At 47.7% G+C, this 22,890-nt stretch overlaps 3 pseudogenes; all 3 read right to left on the reverse strand.

Annotated features, from left to right (window-relative positions):
• Positions 1–1,028: 1,028 nt before the first annotated feature.
• LOC100090014 lies at positions 1,029–4,330 on the reverse strand (annotated as a pseudogene).
• Positions 4,331–12,919: 8,589 nt separating this feature from the next.
• Positions 12,920–13,842, reverse strand: LOC100090024 (annotated as a pseudogene).
• A 4,316-nt stretch (positions 13,843–18,158) lies between these two features.
• Positions 18,159–19,711, reverse strand: LOC100082005 (annotated as a pseudogene).
• Positions 19,712–22,890: the final 3,179 nt, after the last annotated feature.

Raw genomic sequence — 22,890 nt, forward strand, 5'->3', positions numbered from 1 at the left:
TGAGGAAAATTGGGGCTAAGTCTGGGAAGGCCTCTTGGAGGAGATGTGCCTTCAGTAAGATTTTGAAGAGGTGCGGGGAGAGTAATCGTCTGGCAGATTTGAAGAGGGGGGATGATCCAGCCAGGGGCAGGATGTGGGCTAGGGGTCGGCGGTGAGACAGGAGAGATCAAGGCACAATGACAAGGTTAGCATTGGAGGAGCAAAGTGTATGGGCAGGAATGTAGAAGGACAGAAGCAAAATGCAGTAGAAGTAGGGAAGGTGATGAAGTGCTTTAAAGCCAATGGAGAGGAATTTTTGTCTGATAGGAAGGTGGATGAGCAACCATTGGAGTTTTTTGAGGAGAGGGGTGACGTGTCCAGAACATTTTGGTAGAAAAATGATCAGGGCAGCAGAGTGAAGTATGGATTGGAGTGGGGAGAGATAGGAGGCTGGAGGTCAGCATGGAGAGACTGATGCAGTAATCCAGGCAGGATAAGATGAGTGATTCTATTAGCATGGTAGCAGTATGGATGGAGAGGAAAGGGCAGATTTTAGTGATGTTGTGAAGGTGGGATCTAAGGATTTCTTGACAGACTGAATTTGTGAGTTGAATGAGAGAGAGGAATCAAGGATAACGCCATGGTAACGGGCTTGTGAGACAGAAAGGATGGTGGTGCTGTCTACAGTGTCGGGAAAGTACTACTACTACTATTCTGAACCCCATGTGGGACAGAGACTCTGTTTTACCCGATTTGCTTGTATCCACCCCAGCGCTTAGTACAGTGCCTGACACATAGTAAGCACTTAACCAATACCACAATTATTTTTCTTCTATTCTTATGATCACAACTAGCTCTGAAGTTGTTGCAGAAAGGGATGGGGCAGGTCTAGTGGACAAAGTGGTGGGCAGCTCAGACTTGGGAGAAGAAACAGAAAAAGAGGATGAGGAAGGATGACCTGAGGGGGTAGCTGAAAGTCCATCCTCACTATAGAAAGCTTTGTCCATTCAATTTCGTTTTCCGTTACAGAAACAAGCTTCCAAAGCCTCTTATTTCTTCTTAAAGAAAGTCACCCTCTTGGGTACGTTCTTGATGACCTACTTCACCTGCTGGCTTCGTAGGGGTTGAGCATGGGGGCCACGGAGTTGTTTAACACCGCCACCCTTTTGTTGTAGTCTAAACCTTCCTTGGGGGATGGCTTGATGTGCATGAACATGCAGCTGCAGTAAGAGAGGAAGATAACGATCATGTGGGAGCAGCAGGTGGAAAAGGCTTTTTTTCTTTGCTGGGTGAAGGACAGACTCAGGTTGGTACGGGTGATGGCCATGTAGGACATGGTGACTAGGTCCAGAGTGACCAGGAGTGTCCCCATTGCAAATACAAAATTCATCTGCTCAAATAATTGCGTGTCAGTGCACAAGATTTCCAGCTTCGGTGCAGAGTCACAGGTGAAATGGTTCCATCACGGATGTCCAGCTGGAGACCCAGGATGAGGTCCGGAAAGATGATCAGGTAGGCCACCAACCAGGAGCAGAGGACCAGCAGGGAGCAGACGCTCAGGCTCATGATGGTCAAGTAGTGAGACCGCCGGCAGATGGCTACACACTGGTCGTAGGACATGGTGGCCAGGAGGAAGAACTCCGTCACCCCCAGGAGGATGTAAAAGAGCGACTGGCACAAGCATTATAGGAAATGGGTCTGTCCCCTGTCGGGATAGCCACCAGCAGTTTGAGAATGGTGACCGACATCGAATCCCGGCTCTGCCACTTATCAGCTGTGTGACTGTGGGCAAGTAACTTAACTTCTCTGTGCCTCAGTTACCTCATTTGTCAAATGAGGATTAACTGTGAGCCTCACTTGGGACAACCTGATTACCCTGTATCTCCCCCAGTGCTTGGAACAGTGTTCGGCACATAGTAAGCGCTTAACAAATACCAACATTATTATAGACAAAATTTTGAGGAAGAAGAAATTCTCGAGGAAGAAATACATTGGGGTGTGGAGGTGGGAGTTCAGTAGGGTGAGGGTGTGGATGGTCAGGTTCCCAGTGATGCTCAACAGGTAACTGAGTAGAAGGAATAAGAAGTGGACAATCTTCCTGTCTGGATTGTCCATCAGCCCTAGGAGGATGAACTCGGTCACTGAGGTCTGATTTCTCATCACTGATTCTCTATTTCCTCTGGGGTCACACCTGAGGATGAGAGAGGAAGCAGAACTGAGGTTGGTCAGGGAATTTTTCCATTTATGGTCATATTTATCTCTCCCAAGCAGTTAGTACGACACTTTGCAAAACAGTAAGCCCTCAATAAATACAATTAAATGAGGAGAGAGGCTGAAAAGGGAAACTCAAAGAAACTAGTTGGAATGCTTCTCCTTCTCTCATTGGACCGAATCATTAACATCACACTAGCTGAAACCAATCCTCATCAGCGCTTATTGGGCACCTCTTCTGTACACAACATTCTCATAGGCTCTTAGAGAAGTAAAATCAATCAATCAGTGGTATGTATTGAATGCTTACTGCACACAGAGCAGAATAATAGACTATAGACCTCGCTTGTGGGGAGTTTACAGTCTAATGGAAGAGATCAGCAGTAAAAATTAGCTATCGAGATATTCACCCCGATTTTTGAACCCAGGGCCCTGGCAGGGGAGGTCATGAGTCTCGTCACCCACCTCCAGGCAGTGCTGGGACTAGATTCTCAGGTATCCCAGAGCTGAGAACTATCAAATGGTCCCCTAGCAGGGCTCCAGGCCAGCATCTCCCTGGTGAAAAGGCAATAGTTGTCAGGGGCAAGAGATCACCAGAGGCACGGGCCAATCCCAACCCCTCAGAGATAGATCCAGCCAGCAAAAATACCAGTCCAGTCTAGCTGATTCCTTTCCAACTGTTGTTATCTCCTTCCCTGCCCCAATCAGAAAGGTCAGATATGGGACAGGAAAAACCAACAGAGATCAGATTTTGGGAGGACCGAGATACTTAAGGAGGAGCATGTACTTACTTTTCTGGAACTCTTGATAGTTTTGGTCAGAGTTTTCACCCTGAATATTAGGTTTGTTCCTTTGAAAATCCCAATTGATCCTCTCCCTGTTCTCAAGAAGAATTTCATACCATTTAGGCAGCATAAATCTCTCCCCATTTTCGTGGTGTCTTGCCCGGCAGGATGGAATCTCCCTTATCCTTCTACTTCTGCTGCTGCTACTTTCATCGGTATGCAGAGGGGAGAGGCGACACCCTTCTTGCCAGCCTACCAGCGGGGATGGAGAAAAAAGGAAAGGAAAGACAGGATAGCTGAGACTAGAGAAACCAAGCTGCTTCCTAAGAGCAGAAAGGAGACTTGACATTATTCCTTTCTCCCCCGGCCCTTATTTTACAGGGGCAAAATTCATCCCCATTTAGGAGTTCTCAGTACAGATGAGGACTCTTTAGATAACAAAGGGGATATGCCCTGGAGATGCTCTCAAAGCCAAGACTTTTGAGCCGAGACTTCAAAGCAAAGACTTTTAAATTTGGTGGGTAAGAGGCAATTCCAGGAAAGACCCTGAAGGAGGAGGGATGGGGATCTTGAAAGGTTTTTTCCTGCAGCTGGGTCTGGCTTTGCCAATCTGCTCATCACCCAGTGGTCCCTAGTCTCTGGGCTACCCAAGGGGGAAAAGTGACCACTGTACTCCTAGCGGTACTGGGGCGCTGCTGTAGCAGCTGCTGCTATTGCTCTTTTGTTTTTCTTCTCTGGCTGTTCTTAAGGAAGTGGAAAATATCTCTACAGCCCGTGGTCCCACTTCATTCATTCAATCAAATTTCAATCAATCGAATTGAATGAATACAGAGCACTGTACTAAGTGCTTTGGAGAGTGCAACATAGCAGTAAGATATATTCCCTGTCCCCCGTGAGCTTAGAGGCTAAAGATGGGAGAGTGTCATTAATATACATAAATAAAATTAGAGATATGTACATAATATGTACCTCACCTCCCTTCTTTCTTTCTACTGCCCACCCCGTACACTCTGCTCCTCTGCCGTTCACCTCCTCACTGTTGCCCGTTCATGCCTATCCCACAGCACAGCACAGCAGTTGTAGGAAATCATCCTGTCCCCGGTGATGATGGTAGCCAGGAATCTGGGAATGCAGGCGGAGGTGAAGCAGATCTCCAGGAAGGAGAAGCAGCACAGGAAGAAGTACATGGGGGTGTGGAGGCGGTAGTCCAGCAAGGCGAGGGTGACGATGGTCAGGTTGCCCATGATGCTTAGTGCATAGGTGACAGACATGTACAGGAGAATCACCGTCAGCCAGTCCGGGTCATCAGAGAGCCCTAGAAGGATGAACTCAGTCACTTGCGTGTGATTCCTCATGGCCGACCTGTGATTCCTATTGGATAACACCAGATGACTGTCAATCCAGCTCACTGGAGGGGGCAGAGGGCTGTGACTCCTCTCCCACTAGGTGAGCTGGGCAGGAACAGCTCCGGCTGTGGGAGACGTCAGGCATGATAGGGTCACAACCCACTCCTCGAGATGACTTCATGGGTTGATGGCAGACACCTGCCCGCAAGACAAAGGAAGCGTGGTTGTGAAGTGTGGTTGTCCCAGCAGTGATCCTTAGGCTTCATCCCCAAAAACCTGTGTAATGGTTGGAGGAGAGATTACCTTTACTGAGCACCCATTTGGGTGGATCCAGCTCTAATAGCTTGGGGAAGTACATCATAACTATTCCCTGCCAACAATGAGTTTCCATTCTTCTGGGGTGGCAAACGTAAACATACTTACCAATAGCAAGGTCGAAATGACAATTCGAATAGCTTATATACCTGATTGTTGAGAATGGGTGCAGAATGCCTCCTGGAGCATGGGCCCATGAATGCCTTGTGTACATGTGATAGGGGAGAAAATTGATCTTTGACCAAGCTCATGAATGTCAAGGTTTCACCTGAATCCATGCTCCCAATCCATCATCAGGGAAGCAGCGTGGCTCAGTGGAAAGAGTCAGAGGTCATGGGTTCTAATCCCGGCTCCACCACCTGTCAGCTGTGTGACTTTGGGTAAGTCGTTTAACTTCTCGGTGCCTCATCTGGAAAATGGGGATTAAGACTGTGAGCCTCACGTGGGACAAGCTGATTATCCTGTACCTACCCCAGCGGTTAGAACAGTGCTCGGCACATAGTAAGTGCTTAACAAATACCAACGTTATTATTATCAACTGTCAACACCTGGATAACTGAGATTGTCAAGAGCCTTGAGGGAAGAAGAGTGTTTGGGCTTATGAGCATAAGACCCACTGAGTGTTAAGGAGCTCATGGCCCAGTCATTCCCTGGAGATACTGCCAGAAAGGAAAGAAGACCCTCAGGAGACAAGTCCAGGATTTCTGCCCTGGGTGACTAATAAACAAGGTAATCAGGTCTCACTCTAGGTTCACAATCTAAGTAGTAGAGAGACCAATAATTGAATCCCCATTTTGCAGATGAAGGAACTGAAGCATGGGAAAATTAAGTGAGTGGTTAAAGGTCAAAGGTCACCTAACAGGTAAGTGGATGAGAACCCAGTTGCTCTGACATCCAGTTCATGCCTTTTTCGCTAGACAACACTACTTCTGAGGATTAGAGGATCTGGATACATGGTGCAGGTGAGGTGCTCAGATACTAACCAGCCATCAGGTAGCCTTTCTGGATTAAAGGGACCCTGCTTGGAACAGTAAGGATGACAAAGAGCAGATTGGGGATTGAGTTCTGTGTGTGTGTGTGTGTGTGTGTGTGTGTGTGTTTGTATTTGTCCCTCCCAGAGGTCTTTGCGGATGAAGCCCTCTTTTCCTTTAATAATAACTATGGCATTTGTTAAGCGCTTACTTTGTGCCAAGCACTGTTCTAAGCATTGGGGTAGATACAAAGTAATCAGGTTGTCTCAGGTGGGGATCCAGCCTTAATCCCCATTTTCGCAGATGAGATAACTGAGGTCCAGAGAAGTTAAGTGGCTTGCCCAAGGTCACATAGCACAGAAGTAGCAGAGGCGGGATTAGAACCTATGACCTCTGACTCCCAAGCCCATGTTCTTGCCTCTAAGCTAAACTGCTTCTCTATTCCCTCTCCCTTCTGCACCGCTTATACACTTGGATGTTTACCTTTTAAGAATTTGCTATTCACCCCACCTTCAATACTACAGCACTTATATATATATCCTTAATTGGCTTATGGATCCATATTCATATTCTCTCTCTCCCTCTATACCGGAAGGTTACTGTGCTCAGAGAATGGATCTACCAACACTGTTTTACTTTCCCAAGTGCTTCATGAAGCGCTCTGTGCCCAATAAGCTCTCAAAAAACACTACTGACTGATTGATTTATTGACTGATAATTACCAGTTCTGAACCATGGCTACACGACAGGATCACAGGCTGTGGGAGCCTGGAGCTGGAGGGAAGGTGGCTGCAGTCGTCCATGGATAGAGGGTCTGAAATCCACGATGGAAAGAGAATGGACCCAAATGATTCTGACAGGTCCTCGCTTCCCTAGCACTCTGCCCTGATTCCGGAGGTCATCCCAAATGCCCATATTGCATTTGGCAGGGATGCGACAGGGAAGCAACACTGAGATAATGCCATGCCTGTGTGTAATTTCCCACCTGTTCCCCTGATACGGGCTTTCACGCATCTCTCCCAACGATGCTCCTCTTCGTCCTCCCATCACCATTGGACACGTGACCCCGTCAAATCTACACGAGGCCAAAGTGGGTGGGAAGGAAGGCATCAGGATTTTTCTCTGCTCATAGCAGGGGAGTCAGTCTGGAACCTTTTAGCAGGAGATGGGCTACTCTACCTAATTCAGGAGCAAGAATGAGGGTTCTATTCTCTTTGTTTCCTAATGGGCACAAGGGGACCAACTGTGAGAACAATGAAAGTCTCCCCAGGGCTTAGTCGGGAGACACTAATGAATGGTAGATGCTTTGGTGGCTCTGGATGTGAACATTTAATACCGGAAAAGGGGTCCCATTCAGTGGGTCGACAGGGTGGGGGGGTGCGAGGGGTCAAGCTGCAGCCATTCCAAGCCATTAATTCCCAGTCCATATGACCCAGTCCGTCAGTCAATCAATCGTTTTGTTGAGTGCTTACTGTGTGCAGAGCACTGTATTAAGCACTTCGGAGAGACCAATTTAACAATATAACAGACACATCCCTGTCCACTCAAGCTTACAAGTCTAGAGAGGGAGAGAGACTTCAATAGAAATAAATAAAATTATAGATATGTATATAAGTGCTGGGGCCTGGGAGGGAGATTAAATGATGGGAATAAATCCATAGAAAGGATAGGGAGAAGAGTAAAGGAGTGCAGACAAAGAGAAGAGTAAGCAAGATGAAGCAATGGGGATCTTTTTTCTACAAAAGGTGGCTGGGTCCAGAGGTTGTTGACGTATAGGGCTATTTGGGAATGGAACCTACTCTCAATTAATCAATCAATCATGTTTCCTGAGCTTCCATTCGGGGCCCAGCACTATACTGAGAGCTTGGGAGACAACAGTGGAAACAATATCTGAGAAGCAGCATGGCCTATTGGAAAAGACCCCGGGCCTGAGAGCCTGGGAGTCAGAGAACCTGGGTACTAACCTCGGTTCTGCCATGAGCCTGCTGCATGACCATGGGCAAGCCAGTTAACTTCTCTGTGCCTCAGTTCTCCTGTACTCCCTCCTGCTTAGACTGAGAACCAAGTGGTATGGGGATTGTGTCCAAACTAACGAATTTGTTTCTACTACAGCGCTTAGAACAGTGTTTGACACATTGAAAGCACTTAAACAAATACCATAAAAAAGTGGATTGAATCCTACATCCTACTAATTAGATTGTGTTCTACAGATGGGACAGGGACTATTCCCATCCTGATTATCTTGTATCTGACCCAACAGTCAGTACAGTGCTTGGCATTCAAATCTCGGCTTTGCCACTTGTCAGCTGTGTGACTGTGGGCAAGTCACAACTTCTCTGTGCCTCAGTTACCTCATCTGTAAAATGGGGGTTAAGGCTGTGAGCCCCAAGTGGGACAACCTAATTACCCTGTATTTACCCCAGCGCTTAGAACAGTGCTCTGCACATAGTAAGCACTTAACAAATACCAACATTATTATTATTATATAGTAGGCAAGTGCCATAAAAAATAGACATGATCCCTGCCTTCAAAGTTCTTTAGTGTCTATCGGGGGATTTGCTGCTTTTATCCCCAGAGTCCTGCCTCTCCTCTTGTATCAGTGAAACTCAGCACTAGCACTGTCCTCCCTTAGAAGGTAGGAGAAAGTTATTCACCTCTCCAGGTGCCCCTATTACCGCATTTACCCATCTTCCTGTCCCTCTCTCCCAGCCTTTTCATTCCATCAGGTCCTCCTCATCCACGAGTTCTCCTGAGTGTGTCTACTTAAACCATTAGGAGAGAGAGGAGGGAGATAGACAGTGATAAAGATGACTCCTAGATCTACTGGGCTCTCCGAGGCACTCGGTATGCTGTTCTGCACACAGTAGTCATTCAGTAAATACTATTGACTGTTAGACTGGTAGGCGGCAGTTCCTTCTTCCGTTCAATTTGTCACCTTTCTCAGGCTCTAGCTCCGTGGCAGAGAGGTCAGTTCCAGGGTGCTTCCACAATAGAGTCCCGTGCACGGAGCCTCTTGTGCCCTGGGATTTCTCCAGGCTGCCGTGGCCTTTTTTTCCTGGCTCCACATCGTGGCCTGGGTTGAGCCCCGCCATGTGGGGAGGGAGATCCGAGCCGCGTTGTTGTCCTTGCAGTCAGGGTTGTGAGTGTGGGGTACCGAGTGCAAAGAAATCCATCTCTCAATCTGGAAGTGTTTATTGAGGGCTTACTGAGTGTTAAGCAATCCAACAATCAATCAAATGGCACCTAATGACTGTCTACTGAGTCCTAGGCACAATACTGAGCCCTTGAAAGAGCACAGCTGATGAAAGTCACATAGTTCCTGTCATCCAATAGTTTCCATTCCGATGGAGGAAGTAGAAAGAGATGATTTCCAAAGAGTGGGAGCCAGAGTAAAAAAGGGATCATCGAGGGAGCAGAACAAATAGGAAAAATAGCTCTTTCCATTAGGCAAAACTCTCTCTGAAGATTAATAGATTTGGATAAAGGGTGGAGGTGGGGTGCTCAGAGACTTAGTAGCCATCTGGGAGCCTCCTTGAATTAAAGGGGATAGAGCACGAGCATGACAGGTCAGAAAGACCTGGATTCTAATCCCGGCTAGGCCACTTGTCTGCTGTATGACCTGGGCAAGTCACGTAGCTTCTCAGGGTTTCAGTTACCTCATCTGTAAAATGGGGATTAAGATTGTTAGCCCTATATGGGACCGGGACTGTGTCCAACCCAATTACCTTGTATCTGCCCAGTGTTTAATACAGTGCCTGGTACATAGTAAGTGCTTAACAAGTATCACTATTATTATTATTAATAATAATAATAAAGGGATACAGTTGGAGCAGAGAGGATGACAGAAGGCAGACTGGAGTTCTGGTGTGTGTGTGTGTGTGTTTTGCCTCTCCCAGAAGTCTTTCTGGATGAAGCCCTCTTTTCCCCTACTCTTTTTCCCTTCTCCATCGCTTATATACTTGAATATTTACCATTTAAACACTTGCTATTCACCCCACCTTCTGTCATACAACAAGTATGGCCATACTCAGGATTTATTCATGGATTTATATTTATGCCTCTCACTTCTTCTATATTGTACGATTCTTGTGGTTAGCTCACATGTCTACCAACTCTGTTGTTCTCTCCCAAGTATTTCGTAAAGTGCTCTGTGCACAGTAAGCCCTCATTAAATACCTTTGATGGATTGGTTGACTGTTACTTACAGGTTATGAACGGAGTCTCCAGAATAAGGTCAGAGGCTCCTGGAGTCCAGGGCTGGAAGGAAGGTGAACGCTGTCGTCATGGAGTGAGGCTCTGAAATCCACAACGGGAAGGGAATGGACCAACGTAATCCTGAAAGGTCCTCCCCTTTCCTAGCACTCTGCTCTGATTCCAGGAGTCTTCCCTAACGCCCTTCATAGCTCAGGCTCTGGGCAGTATCACGGAGATAATGCCATGCCTGCGTGGAATTTTCTATTTATTCCCCTGCTTCAGTCTTTACTCACCTCCCCACACCCTGTTCACTTCCTCACCTTCTTATCACCATTGGACATGCGACCCCATCCACTTCCCCGAGGCCAAATTTTCTGCATCCTATGGAAAAGGGAGTGGAGGAAGACAACAGGAGTTTTATCTCAGTAGAGAAGACGGCCTCAACCCTTTGGGCAGCAAATGGGCTTCTCTACCTACTACAGGGCACAAGTTTTATTCCCTTTGGTTTCTGATAGGCACACGGGGACCAATTGTGAGAACAATGAATGTCTCCCAGGGGTGAGTCGGGAGACTCTAATGAATGGAAGATGCTTTGGTGGCTCTGGCTGTGAATGTTTAAAACCCAGATTGGGGACATGTACAGAGTGTCAGGGGATGAGGCCCAGCTGCAGCTATTCCAAACCATCAATCCCCACTCCAGGTGACCAAGAGGAGAGCAAGGGAAATGGAGCAATTGGAAATCTTCCTTAAACAGAGTGACTTGGCCTAGAGGTGGTTGAAGTATTAGACCCTTTTAGCGATGGAACCTACTCTCGATTAATCCATCAATCAATTTTCCTGAGTGTCTACAGGGGTCCCAACACTGTGTTGAGAGCTTGAGAGAGGGCAGTGGAATAAATAGCTGGGAAGCAGTGTGGCCTAGTGGAAAAGTTCATGGGCTGGGAGTCAGAGATCCTGTGTACTAATCTTGTCTCTGCCACTTGCCTGTTGCGGAACCATGGGCAAGTCACTTCACTTCTCTGTTCTTCAGTCCTCCTGCACCAGGCATGGCAGGGACTGTATCCAACCTGATGATCTTGTACCCATCCCAGCACATAGAACAGTGTTTGAGACACAGAAGCATTAGACAAATACCATAAAAACTGGGGATTGAATCGTACACCCTCCTATTTAGGTTGTGTTCTCTATGTGGGAAAGGGACTGTGTCCATCCTGTTCATTTTGTTTCTGCCCCAAAGCTTAGTACAGTGCTTGGCACATGGTAGAGGAGTACCATAAAAAAGAGACATTATCCCTACCTTCAGAGAGCTTACCCTCTAACGGGATTTCCTGCTTTGGGCCCCAAGGTCCCGCCTCTCCTTCTGTCCCAGTAGAACACCTCTCTTGGGGTGGGGGGAAGTTATTCACCTTTCCAGGAGCCTCTATCAGTGCCTTCACCAGTCGTCCTATCCCTTCCTCCCACTGCCATTCTCTTCATTCCACCACGGGCTCGTCACCCAGTAGATCACCTGAGTCTGTCTAGATAAGCATGAGAAGAAAGAGAAAGGGAGATAGAGAATGATAAATTTGACTGATAGGTCATATCTCCACGCTGTGGAGCAGCGTGGCTCAGTGGAAAGAGCACGGACTTTGGAGTCAGGGCTCATGAGTTCGAATCCCAGCTCTGCCACTTGTCGGCTGTGTGACTGTGGGCAAGTCACTTAACTTCTCTGGGCCTCAGTTCCCTCATCTGTAAAATGGGGATTAAGACTGTGAGCCCCACGTGGGACAACCTGATTCCCCTATGTCTACCCCAGCGCTTAGAACAGTGCTCGGCACATAGTAAGCGCTTAACAAATACCAACATTATTATCTCCTAGATCTATTGGGCTGTCTGAAGCACTCAGTATATTGGAAGGTGGTGTCTCCTTCTTCCCTTCGTTTTCTCAGTACTATGCTGAGAGCTTGGGCGAGGACAGTAGAATCAATAGCTGGGAAACAGCTTAGCCTAGTGGAGAGAACACAGACGTGGAAATCAGAAAACCTGGACAAACCTGGGCTCTGTCTCTTGCCTGTTGCATGACCATGGGGAAGTCACTTAACTTCTCTGTTCTTCAGTTCTCCTGTACTCCCTCCTACCTAGACAGAGCCCCAAGTTCTGTCTTTTTTTCCCTGCTCCAAACCATGTCCTGGGTTGAGCCCCACCATGTGGGGAGGGAGATCCGAGCCGCGTTGTCGCCTCTGTAGGTTGTGGGTATGGGGTGCCAAGTGCAAAGAAATCCATCTCTCAATCCGGAAGTGTTTATTGAGGGCTTACTGAGTGTTAAGCAATCCGTCCATCAATCAAATGGCATCTAATGACTGTCTACTGAGTCCTAGGCGCAATACTAAGCGCTTGAAAGAGCATAACTGATAAAAGTCACATGGTTCCTGCCATCCAATAGTTTCCATTTGAATGGGGGAGGTAGAAAGGAATGATTTCCAAAGAGTGAGAGCCAGAGTAATAAAGGGATCACTGAGGGAGCCAAACAAACAGGACAGATTGAAATGTCTGCCCAAATCAGATTACATCAGTGAAATTACAGTATAACAGATACATTTGCAAATAAACTGAGGATTGATATGAGAGGGAGAGTGAGAGGTTGGGGGCAAGTAGGGGATTTGGAGGTTGGGACTAAGAGAGGAGAGTGAGAGGGTGGGATGGAGAGAGGTGAGTGAGAGGATGAGAGTAAAAAGTGGTGAACCATTGGCTTCCCCTCCCCGTATAAACCAATAATGTCACTCCTCCAGCTGCAGGGATTCACTTAGATGGATAAGGAATGAGATTTGCAAAAAAGCACTGTGAACCTGGGGATTTCTATTGGCTTTGGCACGGACCCACTTAACAAATCTCAGAATGTCTCTCTCATGCAGAATGAAAAGACTTGACTATCCCCTGAATGGATGAGGGCAAAGGGCTGAGGTAGTAGGAGTACCTGGCCAGGGAAGGGATTTCCAGAAGGGTGGGTGTGGGGGTACACAAAGGGATGGATAACCAATGCAGATGAAGTATTAGGCTAATGTCCAGGCATCGAGTCTCTGTGGTCGAGTCTTTGCATCTCCTGCACATCTTCCTGCTGGATTTTGTCGCCAAGGATCCCTCAGCTCATGAAGGAAAATCCAAAGCGGTGCATCAGGTCCCAGATGGCCTGCTTGACCTGCTCGTTCCACAGGGTGTAGATGAAAGGGTTCAACATGGGGACCACGGAAGTGTAGAGCATGGCCACCCCCTTGGTCAGGTCCACCCTGTCCTTGATGGATGGTTTGATGTATATAAAGATGCAGCTGCCATATGTGATGGAGACCATGACCATGTGGGAGGAGCAGGTGGAAAAGGCTTTTCTCTTCTGCTGATCAGAGGGCAATCTCAGGATGGTGTGGGCAATGGCTGTGTAGGACACCGCCACTAACATCAAGGTGACCAGTAGTGTAAGGCCAAGATGAATGCCATCAGCTCCAGGAACACAGTGTGCAAGCAGGAGAGCAGGAGCAGAGGGGACACATCACAGAAGAAGTGGTCAGTGGCTACGGAGCTACAGAAGTCCAGTTGTAGGCCAAGGATGACAGGTGGAAAGATGACCAAGAACCCGTTCAGACAGGAAGAGAGGACCATCAAGGTGCAGACTTTCTGGCTCATGACGGTCATGTAGTGCAGAGGCCGGCAGATGGCAACGTAGCGGTCGTAAGACATGGTGGACAGAAGAAAGAACTTGGTCACTCCCAAGAGGAAGAAGAAGAACAGCTGAGTGAAGCAGTTGGAAGAGGAAATGGTTCTGTCTTTGGTGGCGATGGTGGCCAGGAAGCAGGGACTGAAGCAGACCTCCAGGAAGGAGAAGCACAGCAGGAAGAAGTACATGGGGGTGTGGAGGCAGGAGTGCAGCAGGGTGAAGATGACAATGGTCAGGTTGCTGGTGACACTCAGTACATAGGAGACAGACATGTAGAGGAGAATCACAGCCTGTAAATCCTGGTCATCCGTGAGTCCCAGGAGGATGAACTCAGTCATCTGCGTGTGGTTCCTCATGGCTGACTTGTTACTCCTTCTGGATAGCACTAGCGGATCGTTAGTTTCGGGGGGCATTGTCTCCTTACCTTCCATACTAGTTGGGCAGGGACAGCTCTGGATGTGCCCAGGTTCCTCCACTCCGGAGCGGATGCACGAGACTGTGGGCATGGCATTCCTAGAGATGACTTCGTGGATTGATGGCTGACACCTCCTCGCTGGACAGTGAACGCTTCATGGTCCCAGCCATGACACTTAGGCTTCATCACCGAGAACCTTTGTGATACTTGGAATAGAGATTACATTTACTGAGAGCCTTTAATATGCACCAAGCACTCGACTAAGCGCTCAGCTGGATAAGAGATAATTAGGTCTCATTTGGTGCTCACAGTTTGAATAGGAGGTAGACCAAGAATTGAATCCCCATTTGTAGATAAGAGAACTGACACATAGGCAAAGTAAGCAACTGGCCCAAGGTCACACAGCGATAGGTGTCTGAGCCTGGATTAGAACTCGTGTCCTCTGACTCTCAGGTCATGCTTTTTCCATTAGACGAAACTATCTCTGAAGATTAGAAGATTTGGATAAAAGGTGGAGGTGGGGTGCTCAGAGACTTAGCAGCCATCTGGGAGCCTCCTTGATCAAAGGAGATAGAGCACGAGCACGACAGGTCAGAAAGACCTGGATTCTAATCCCTGCTCGGCCATTTGTCTGCTGTATGACCTTGGGCAAGTCACTTAACTTCTCAGGGCTTCAGTTACCTCATCTATAAAATGGGGATTAAAATTGTGAACCCAATATGGGACCGGAACTGTGTCCAACCCAAATACCTTGTACCTACCCAGTGCTTAATACAGTGCCTGGTACATAGTGAATGCTTAACAAGCATCATGATTATTATTATTAATAATTAAGGGACCCAGCTTGGGACAGTAAGGATGACAAAAGGCAGACTAGAGAAAGAGTTCTGGTGTGTGTTTTGTCTCTCCCAGAACTCTTTCTGGATGAAGCCCTCTTTTCCCCCTTCTCTTTCTCCCTTCATCATCGCTTATGTACTTGGATATTTACCTTTTAAACACTTTCTAGTCACTACACCTTCTGTCGTACAACAAGTATTGCCATACTCACAATTTTTTTATGGATTTATATTTATGCCTCTCACTCACTCTATATTGTATGATTCTTGGGGTTAGGCCACATGTCTACTAACTCTGTGTTCTCTCCCAAGTGTTTCATAAAGTGCTCTGTGCACAGTAAGTCCTCAATAAATACCTTTGATTGATTGGTTGATTATCCAATTATCCAGCTCTGGAGTCCAGGGCTGGAAGGAAGGTGGGTGTTGTCATCCCAGAGTGAGCCTCTGAAATCCACAACGGGAAGGGAACAGACCAACGTAATCCTGAGAGGTCCTCCCCTTCTCTAGCACTCTGCTTTGATTCTGGTAGTCTTCCCAAAAGCCAGTTGTAGCTCAGGTCTCCAGCAGCCCAGAACCGCAGCCCCCTTCATTCAAATTGACACTCCGACACCTAGGCGCCATGGCGTGTCCCCCAGCCTGTGCCCCAGAGCGCAGCCTGCAACGTCTACTGAAACCCCTGCCACTGCAAAATAACGTTAACTCCTGCCCCATTGTACTTTGGGATTGAGTCTAGCCTCCTGTGCTTCCCTAATGCCTTGGCATTTTGGCCTCTAACATGGCTTATGGAGCCATGAGATGGAGAACCCCTGCTGCCGATCTTTTGTCCATGTCCTGCCTCTGGCCCCTCCCTCTTCATATCCAATGGACTATCACCACCCCCCCGCTCCAGCCCCCCAACCACCTTCAAAGCCTTTTTGAAGGCACATCTACTCCAAGAGGCCTTCCCTGACTGAGCCTCATTTCCTCTTCTCCCTCTCCCTTCTGCCTCACCATTGCACTTTTACTTGCACCCTTTTACAACCCTCCTCAGCCCCTCAGCACTGAGGTACTTATTCATAATTTCTTGATTTATATGAATGTCTGTCTTCTCTTCTAGACTGTAAGCTCGTTCTGGGCAGGGATATGTCTAATAACTCTCCAAGCACTTAGTATGATGCATTATACACACATTAAGTGCTCAATAAATACGATTGTTTGTTTGACCATTGGAGAAGGGACCAAGATGGTGACCGGGTACCACAGGAGCCCGAGGGATAACAAATAATTGCATCACCATCAATGAGACGCCATGGAGATCTGACTGACCTCACGGGGGATTAATGATGGTTGGCTCTGGAAGAACTATCTTCAGGAGGGTCCAAGGGTCCACCCCGCACGCTCCGCTCCTCTGCCGCCCACCTCCTCACCGTCCCTCGGTCTCGCCTATCCCGCCGTCGACCCCTGGGTCACGTCCTCCCACGGTCCTGGAACGCCCTCCCTCCTCACCTCCGCCAAACTGATTCTCTTTCCCTCTTCAAAACCTTACTTAAAAATCACCTCCTCCAAGAGGCGTTCCCAGACTGAGCTCCTCTTCCCCCTCTACTCCCTCTGCCATCCCCCCTTTACCTCTCCGCAGCTAAAGCCTCATTTTCCCCTTTTCCCTCTGCTCCTCCACCTCTCCCTTCCCATCCCCACAGCACTGTACTCGTCCGCTCAACTGTATATATTTTCGTTACCCTATTTATTTTGTTAATGAATTGTACATCGCCTTGATTCTATTTAGTTGCCATTGTTTTTACGAGATGTTCTTCCTCTTGACGCTGTTTAGTGCCATTGTTCTCGTCTGTCCGTCTCCCCCGATTAGACTGTAAGCCCGTCAAACGGCAGGGACTGTCTCTATCTGTTGCCGACTTGTTCATCCCAAGTGCTTAGTACAGTGCTCTGCACATAGTAAGCGCTCAATAAATACTATTGAATGAATGAATGAACTGTGTCAGTTTGGAGTGGGCTTATGGAAATGAAAAAATGTGTTAAATCCCCATCCTTATAAGCAGCCTGCTCCCCGTACCTAGACAGGCGGCCCTGTGCTGAGACCTCCTGGGAACGTTAAAGGTACCTGGATTAAAGGTCCCTGACTAGGAACTAATGGCTGATTCTGTTTTCTTTATGCTACACCCCCTCTGGGAGAGGGAGCATCTTTCCTCTTTCCTTCCCTCCCTCCCTCTCTCCGTGGGCCCTCCATTACCTACCATCAGTCCAGGAGCAAAGCTTTCCCTTACCAAACCTCTTTGTCCTTTTCACTGTAGTTTTTGAGAGCCTATTAAGTGCAAAGCAGTGAAAAGGCATTTGTTGAACACCTGCTGAGTGCAAAGCAATCCATCAAACAGACAGCATTTATTGAGATCTTATTGAATATCAAGCAATCCATCAGTCAGTCAAATGGAACCTATTGACTGCCTGTTGAGTCCTAGGCACTCTATTCAGTGCTTGGGTGAGCACACCTGCTGAAACTCACATGGTTCCTGCCACCCAGTAGTTTCCAATCAAATGGTTATATGGAATTGATTTCCAAAGAGTGGGAGCCAGAATAAAAACAGGGATCAGGTAGGCTGCAGAACAAAGAGGACAGATTGGAATGTCTGCCAAAATCTGGTTAATTAAGATTAAATAACGAGCCTATGAGTCAGAAGGACTTGGGGTCTAATCCAGGCTCCACCACATGCCTGCTGTATAACCTTGGACAAGTCACTTAAATACTCTGTGCCTCAGTTACCACATCTGTAAAAGATGGGTATCCAGAGTGTGAGCTCAATGCAGGCCAGCGACTGTGTCCAACCTGATTAACTTGTATCTATCCCAGTGCTTAGAATAGTGCTTTGGCATTCATTCTTTCATTCTATCACATTTATTAAGCACTTAACAGTGTGCAGAGCACTGTACTAAGTGCTTAGAAAGTACAATTCGGCGACAGATAGTGACAATCGCTACCCAGCAATGGGCTCACAGTCTAGAAGGGGGAGGCAGACAACAGAACAAAACAAGTAGACAGGCATCAATACCATCAAAATAGATAAATAGAATTATATATATATACACATATATATATATATATATACATATACATCATTAACAAAATAAGTAGAGTAATAAATATGTACAAATATTTGTACATAGAATAAGCACTTGGCAAGTACCATTATAAAAACTATTATGAGGGCAAAGGGTTGAGGTAACAGGGGGACCTGGCCAGAGGAGAAATTTCCAGGAGGGCTGGTGAGGGACACACAGAGGGATGGATAACTGTTAGAACCTGTTAGTTGGGCAGAAGATGAAGCATTAGCCTAATTACAGGCACCAAGTCTCTGTGGACCAGTTTTCACATCATCTGGAGATTTTCCTGCTGGATTTGGTCGCCAAAGAGCCTTCATCCTTTGAAGAAAAATCAAACCCCATGCACCAGGTCCCTGATGGCCTGCTTGACTTGCTGAGTCCACAGGGTATAGATGAAAGGGTTCAACATGGGGGCCATGGAAGTGTAGAGCAAGGATAACCCCTTGGTCAGGTCCACCCTGTCCTTGGTGGATGGTTTGATGCACATAAAGATGCAGCTGCTGGATGTGATGGAGACCACGTCCTTGTGGGAAGAGCAGGTGGAAAAGGCCTTTCTCCTCTGCTGAGAGAAGGGCAGTCTCAGGATGGCACAGATGATGGAAGTGTAGGTTATGACTACTAATGCCAAGGTAATTAGTACTCTTCCCACAACTAAGGCGAGAACCATCAGTTCTGGTAACCAGGTGTCTAAGCAGGAAAGCAAGAGCATAGGGGAGGCAACTCAGGAGAAATGGTCAGTGACTACAGAGCCCCAGAAGTCTAGGTGGAGGCCAAGGATGATAGGAGGAAAGATGACCAGGAACCGGCCAGCAAGAAGCAGAGCACCAGGAGAATACAAACTCTCTTGCTCATGATGGTCGTATAGTGCAGCGGCCGGCAGATAGTGACGCAGCAGTCGTAGGACATGGAGGCCGGGGGAATAACTCAGTTGTCCCCCGCTGAAAAAAAGAACAGCTGAGTTGCACAATGTTTGTAGGGAATGGTCCTGTTCCCGGTGGCAATGGTGGCTAGGAATCTGGGAATGCAGGTGGACGCGAGGCAGGACTCCAGGGAGGAGAAGCAGTGTAGGAAGAAGTACATTAGCCCAGCAGGGTTAGGGTCACGATGGACAGCCTGCCAGTGATGCTTATCACGTAGGTGACAGACATGTAGAGGAGAATAACAGTTTGTAAATTCGGGTTGTCCGTAAGTCCAGTAGGATGAAGTCAGTCACTGGCATCTAGTTCCTCATGGTTGATCAGTGACCTCTACTGGATAACACCAGAGGACCATCATTCTGGCTGACTGGAGAGGGATGGAGGCAGCATATCCTCTTCAACCAGACTAGGTGGGCAGGGCCAGTTCCGGATGTGTCTACTAGAGTCCTCCACTCTGGGGAGGGTGCGTGAGACTTCGGGCAAGGCAGGGTCAGGACCCAGTCCTTGAGATGCCTTCATGGGTTGATGGCTGACACCTCTCCACGGGGGAAAGGGAGTCTGATGGTCCCAGCCACGATCCTTAGGCTTCATCACTGAAAACCTGCGTGACGTAGTGATCGTAGCATAATGGCAGCCAGGAGGAAGAATTCAGTCGCCCTCAGCAGGAAGAAGAAGAATAAATGGGTTATACAACAGTTGTAGGAAATGGTCCTGTCCCTGGTGGCAATAGTGGCCAGGAATCTGGGAATGCAAGCAGACCTGAAGCGGATCTCCAGCAAGGAGAAGCTGCGCAGGAAGAAATACATGGGCGTTGAGGACGGGAGGCCAACAGGGTGAGGTCAGATTGATGGTCTAGGTTGCTGCTGACACGCTTCGCCTAGGTGACAGACACGTAGAGGAGAATCACCACCAGTAAATGCAGGTTGTCTGTAAGGCCTAGGGGGATGAACTTAGTGTGGTTTCCCATGACTGATCGTGATTCCTGTTGGGATAACAGCAGAGGACTGTCAGTCCAACTGACTGGAGGGGGATGGAGGACAGTATCTCCTCTCCCTCCAGACTAGGTGGGTAGGGGTGGCTCTAGATATCTCTAGAGTCCTCCACTCCGGGCAGGGTGTGTGAGACGACAGGCATGACAGTGACAGGACCCAGTCCTTGAGATGACTTCATGAGTTAATGGCTGACACTTTCCCACGGGACCAGGAAAATGTGGTGGTCCCAGCCGCGATTCTTAGGCTTCGTTACTGAGAAACTGAATGACAGTTGGAGTAGAGATTACATTTACTGAGCACTCATTGGGAGCAGGCATTGCTCTAGTCACTCTGGAAAGTACGCAACAAGCAAGTGACAAACTCCCTGCCCACATGGAGTTTCCTTTCTCATGGGGAGGCAAAAGTAAACACACTTACCAATAGCATGGTCAAAATGAGAAATTGAGTGGCGTATACATATATATATGTATATAATTGTCTAGAATGAGTGCAGAGTGTCTCCTGGAGCATGAGTGTGTGAATGCCTTGTGTACATGGGGCCTTTTGTATGAGCCCATGACGATCAACATTTTACTTCAATACATGCCCCTAGACCATCAAATGTCAACACCTGTATAATGGAGATTATCTGGAGCTTTTAGGGAGGAAGAGTGTTTGGGACCATGAGCACAGGAACCATTGAGTTTTAAGAAGCTCATGGCCCAGTCATTCCCTGGTGATACTGCCAGAAAAGGGAGAAGACCCTCAAGAGACAAGTTCGGGATGGCTACCTGGGTGAATAATAAATCTGTTTTTGTTCATTCATTACTATCTACTAAGCACTATACTAAGCGCTGGTTGGAATCAAAGTAACCAGGTCTCACTTGGGGCTCAAAATCTTAGTAAGATGGAGACCAAGAACTGAACCCCTATTTGGCAGACGAGGGACCTGAAGTATGGAGAAGCTAATTGATTAGTCCAAAATCAAACAGCAGGTGAGTGTAGGAGTAGTGAGTAGAATGCAAGTCCTCTGACTACCAGGACATGCCTTTTCCATTAGGCGACACAGCTTCTGAAGATTAGAGGATCTGGATAGATGGTGCAGATGGGGAGCTCAAAGACTAACCAGCCATCAGGGAGCCTCCCTGGATCAAAGGGGCCCTGCTTGGAACAGTAAGGATTACAAAGAGCAGACTAGGGATTGAGTTCTGGTGTGTGTGAGTGTTATATTTGTCTCTCCCAGAGGTCTGTACGAATGAAACCTCAGTTTTCCCTACTCCATTTCCTTCTATGCAGCTTATTCAGCTGGATCTTTACTTTTTAAGCACTTGCTATTCACCCCAGCTTCAGTACTACAGCACTTACATATATATCCATAATTCACAAATGGATTCATATTTATGTCTTTCTCTCCCTCTGTTCTTCTAAGCTTCTTGTGCTCAAGTAACGGGTCTATCAACTTTATTGTATTCTCTCATGTGTTTCGTAAAGTGGTCTGCGCACAGTATGTGCAAAATAACTACAAATGACTGATTTATTGACTGAATAATAATTGCCAGTTCGGAAAGGGGGCTCCACTACAGGATCAAAGGCTCTGGGAGCCCGGGCCTGGAGGGGAGGTGGCTGTAGTTGTCCATGGATTACATCTCTGAAGTCCACAATGGAAAGGAAATGGACCAAAGTGACCCTGAGAGGTCTTCACTTCCCTAGTACTCTACCCTGATTCCTGGGGTCACCCCAAATGCCCGTCATAGTCTAGGCCCTGGACAGCAACGCTGAGATAACACCATGACTACGTGGAATTTCCCACCTTTTAACCTATTCCATGTTTTCAGGCACCTCCCCAAAAGATACTGTCTTCCTCACCTTCCCCAAACCATTGAAGACGCTACCCCATTAAATTTCTAACCAGGCCAAAGTTTTGACGTCTCTGGAAAAAGGGGAGGGAAGAAAAGCATCAGGAGCTTTCTCTGCTCGTAGCAGGAGAGTCTGTCTGGACTCTTGAGACTTCTCTTAACAACTGCAGGAGCAAGAGTGAGGGTTTTATTTTCTTTCGTTCCCAAAGGGCACACAGCGACCAATTGTGAGAACAATGCAAGTCTCCCCAGGGGTGAGTCAGGAGACACTAATGAATGGAAGATGCTTTGGTATCTCTGGCAGCTAATGTTTAATACCCGGATTGAGTATGTGTCCAGGTTCTGGTCATCTGCCATGTGGTGAAGGAAATCAGAGCCTCACTGTCACTCCTGCGGTCTGCAGTGTGGAACCCGCTGCAAGGAGAGGGGGATCCAAGCTGCCACTGCTGTGGACATCTCGCTGCCTCTCCCCTCCCACTCTTCCTTCTTGTCAGCAGCACCCCCAGAGGGCTTGACTTGATGTGCTTCGAAATGCCTCCCTGGTCTACGCCTTGCTAAGTGTGTTCAGGAGGCCTCCCCCCGGTCCCCACGACCCTTGTCCCAGGTCCAGATTCCACTGTTGGACCGGCTCCAGCTGCCCAGAACCGCAGCCCCTTTCACACACACAATCCCCTACTCCTAGGCGCTATGGCATATCTCCCAGATCCAGCCCCTGACTTCAGGAGTCACTGCCATTACAGGATAACTCTAAACCCCATGCCATAGCATTTTAGGATTGACCATAGCGTCCCATGTTTCCTTAACACGTTGGAATTTCGGGCTGTAACATGGCAAATTGGGCCACGAGGTGGAGATCAACTACTGCAGACCTCTTGCCCACGTCCTGCCCCTGGCCTGGAACGCCCTCCCTCTTCGTATCTGATAGATAATCGTCCACTTCTCTCCCCTCAACCACCTTCAAAGTCTTAGTGAAGGCACATCTCCTACAAGGGGACTTTCCTCCCTCAGCCCTCATTTCCTCTTCTCCCTCTCGTTTCAGCTTCATTCTTGCACTTGTATTTGCACTCTTTTATTCTCCTTCTCAGCCCCACAGCACTTATGTACATATACGTAATTTATCCATTTATATGAATGTCTGTCTTCTCTTCTAGGCTGTAAGCTCGTTGTGGGCAGTGACCACATCTACCTACTCTCCAACCACCTAGTAAAGTGCTCTGCACACAGTAAGTGCTCAATAAATATGGTTGATTGATTGACTTACTGATTAACTGTAAGAAAAGAGACTAAGATGGTGAACGGGTACCAGTGGAGACTGAGGG

Source organism: Ornithorhynchus anatinus, chromosome 10 (genome assembly GCF_004115215.2).
Source record: "Ornithorhynchus anatinus isolate Pmale09 chromosome 10, mOrnAna1.pri.v4, whole genome shotgun sequence".
Taxonomy (NCBI): domain Eukaryota; kingdom Metazoa; phylum Chordata; class Mammalia; order Monotremata; family Ornithorhynchidae; genus Ornithorhynchus; species Ornithorhynchus anatinus.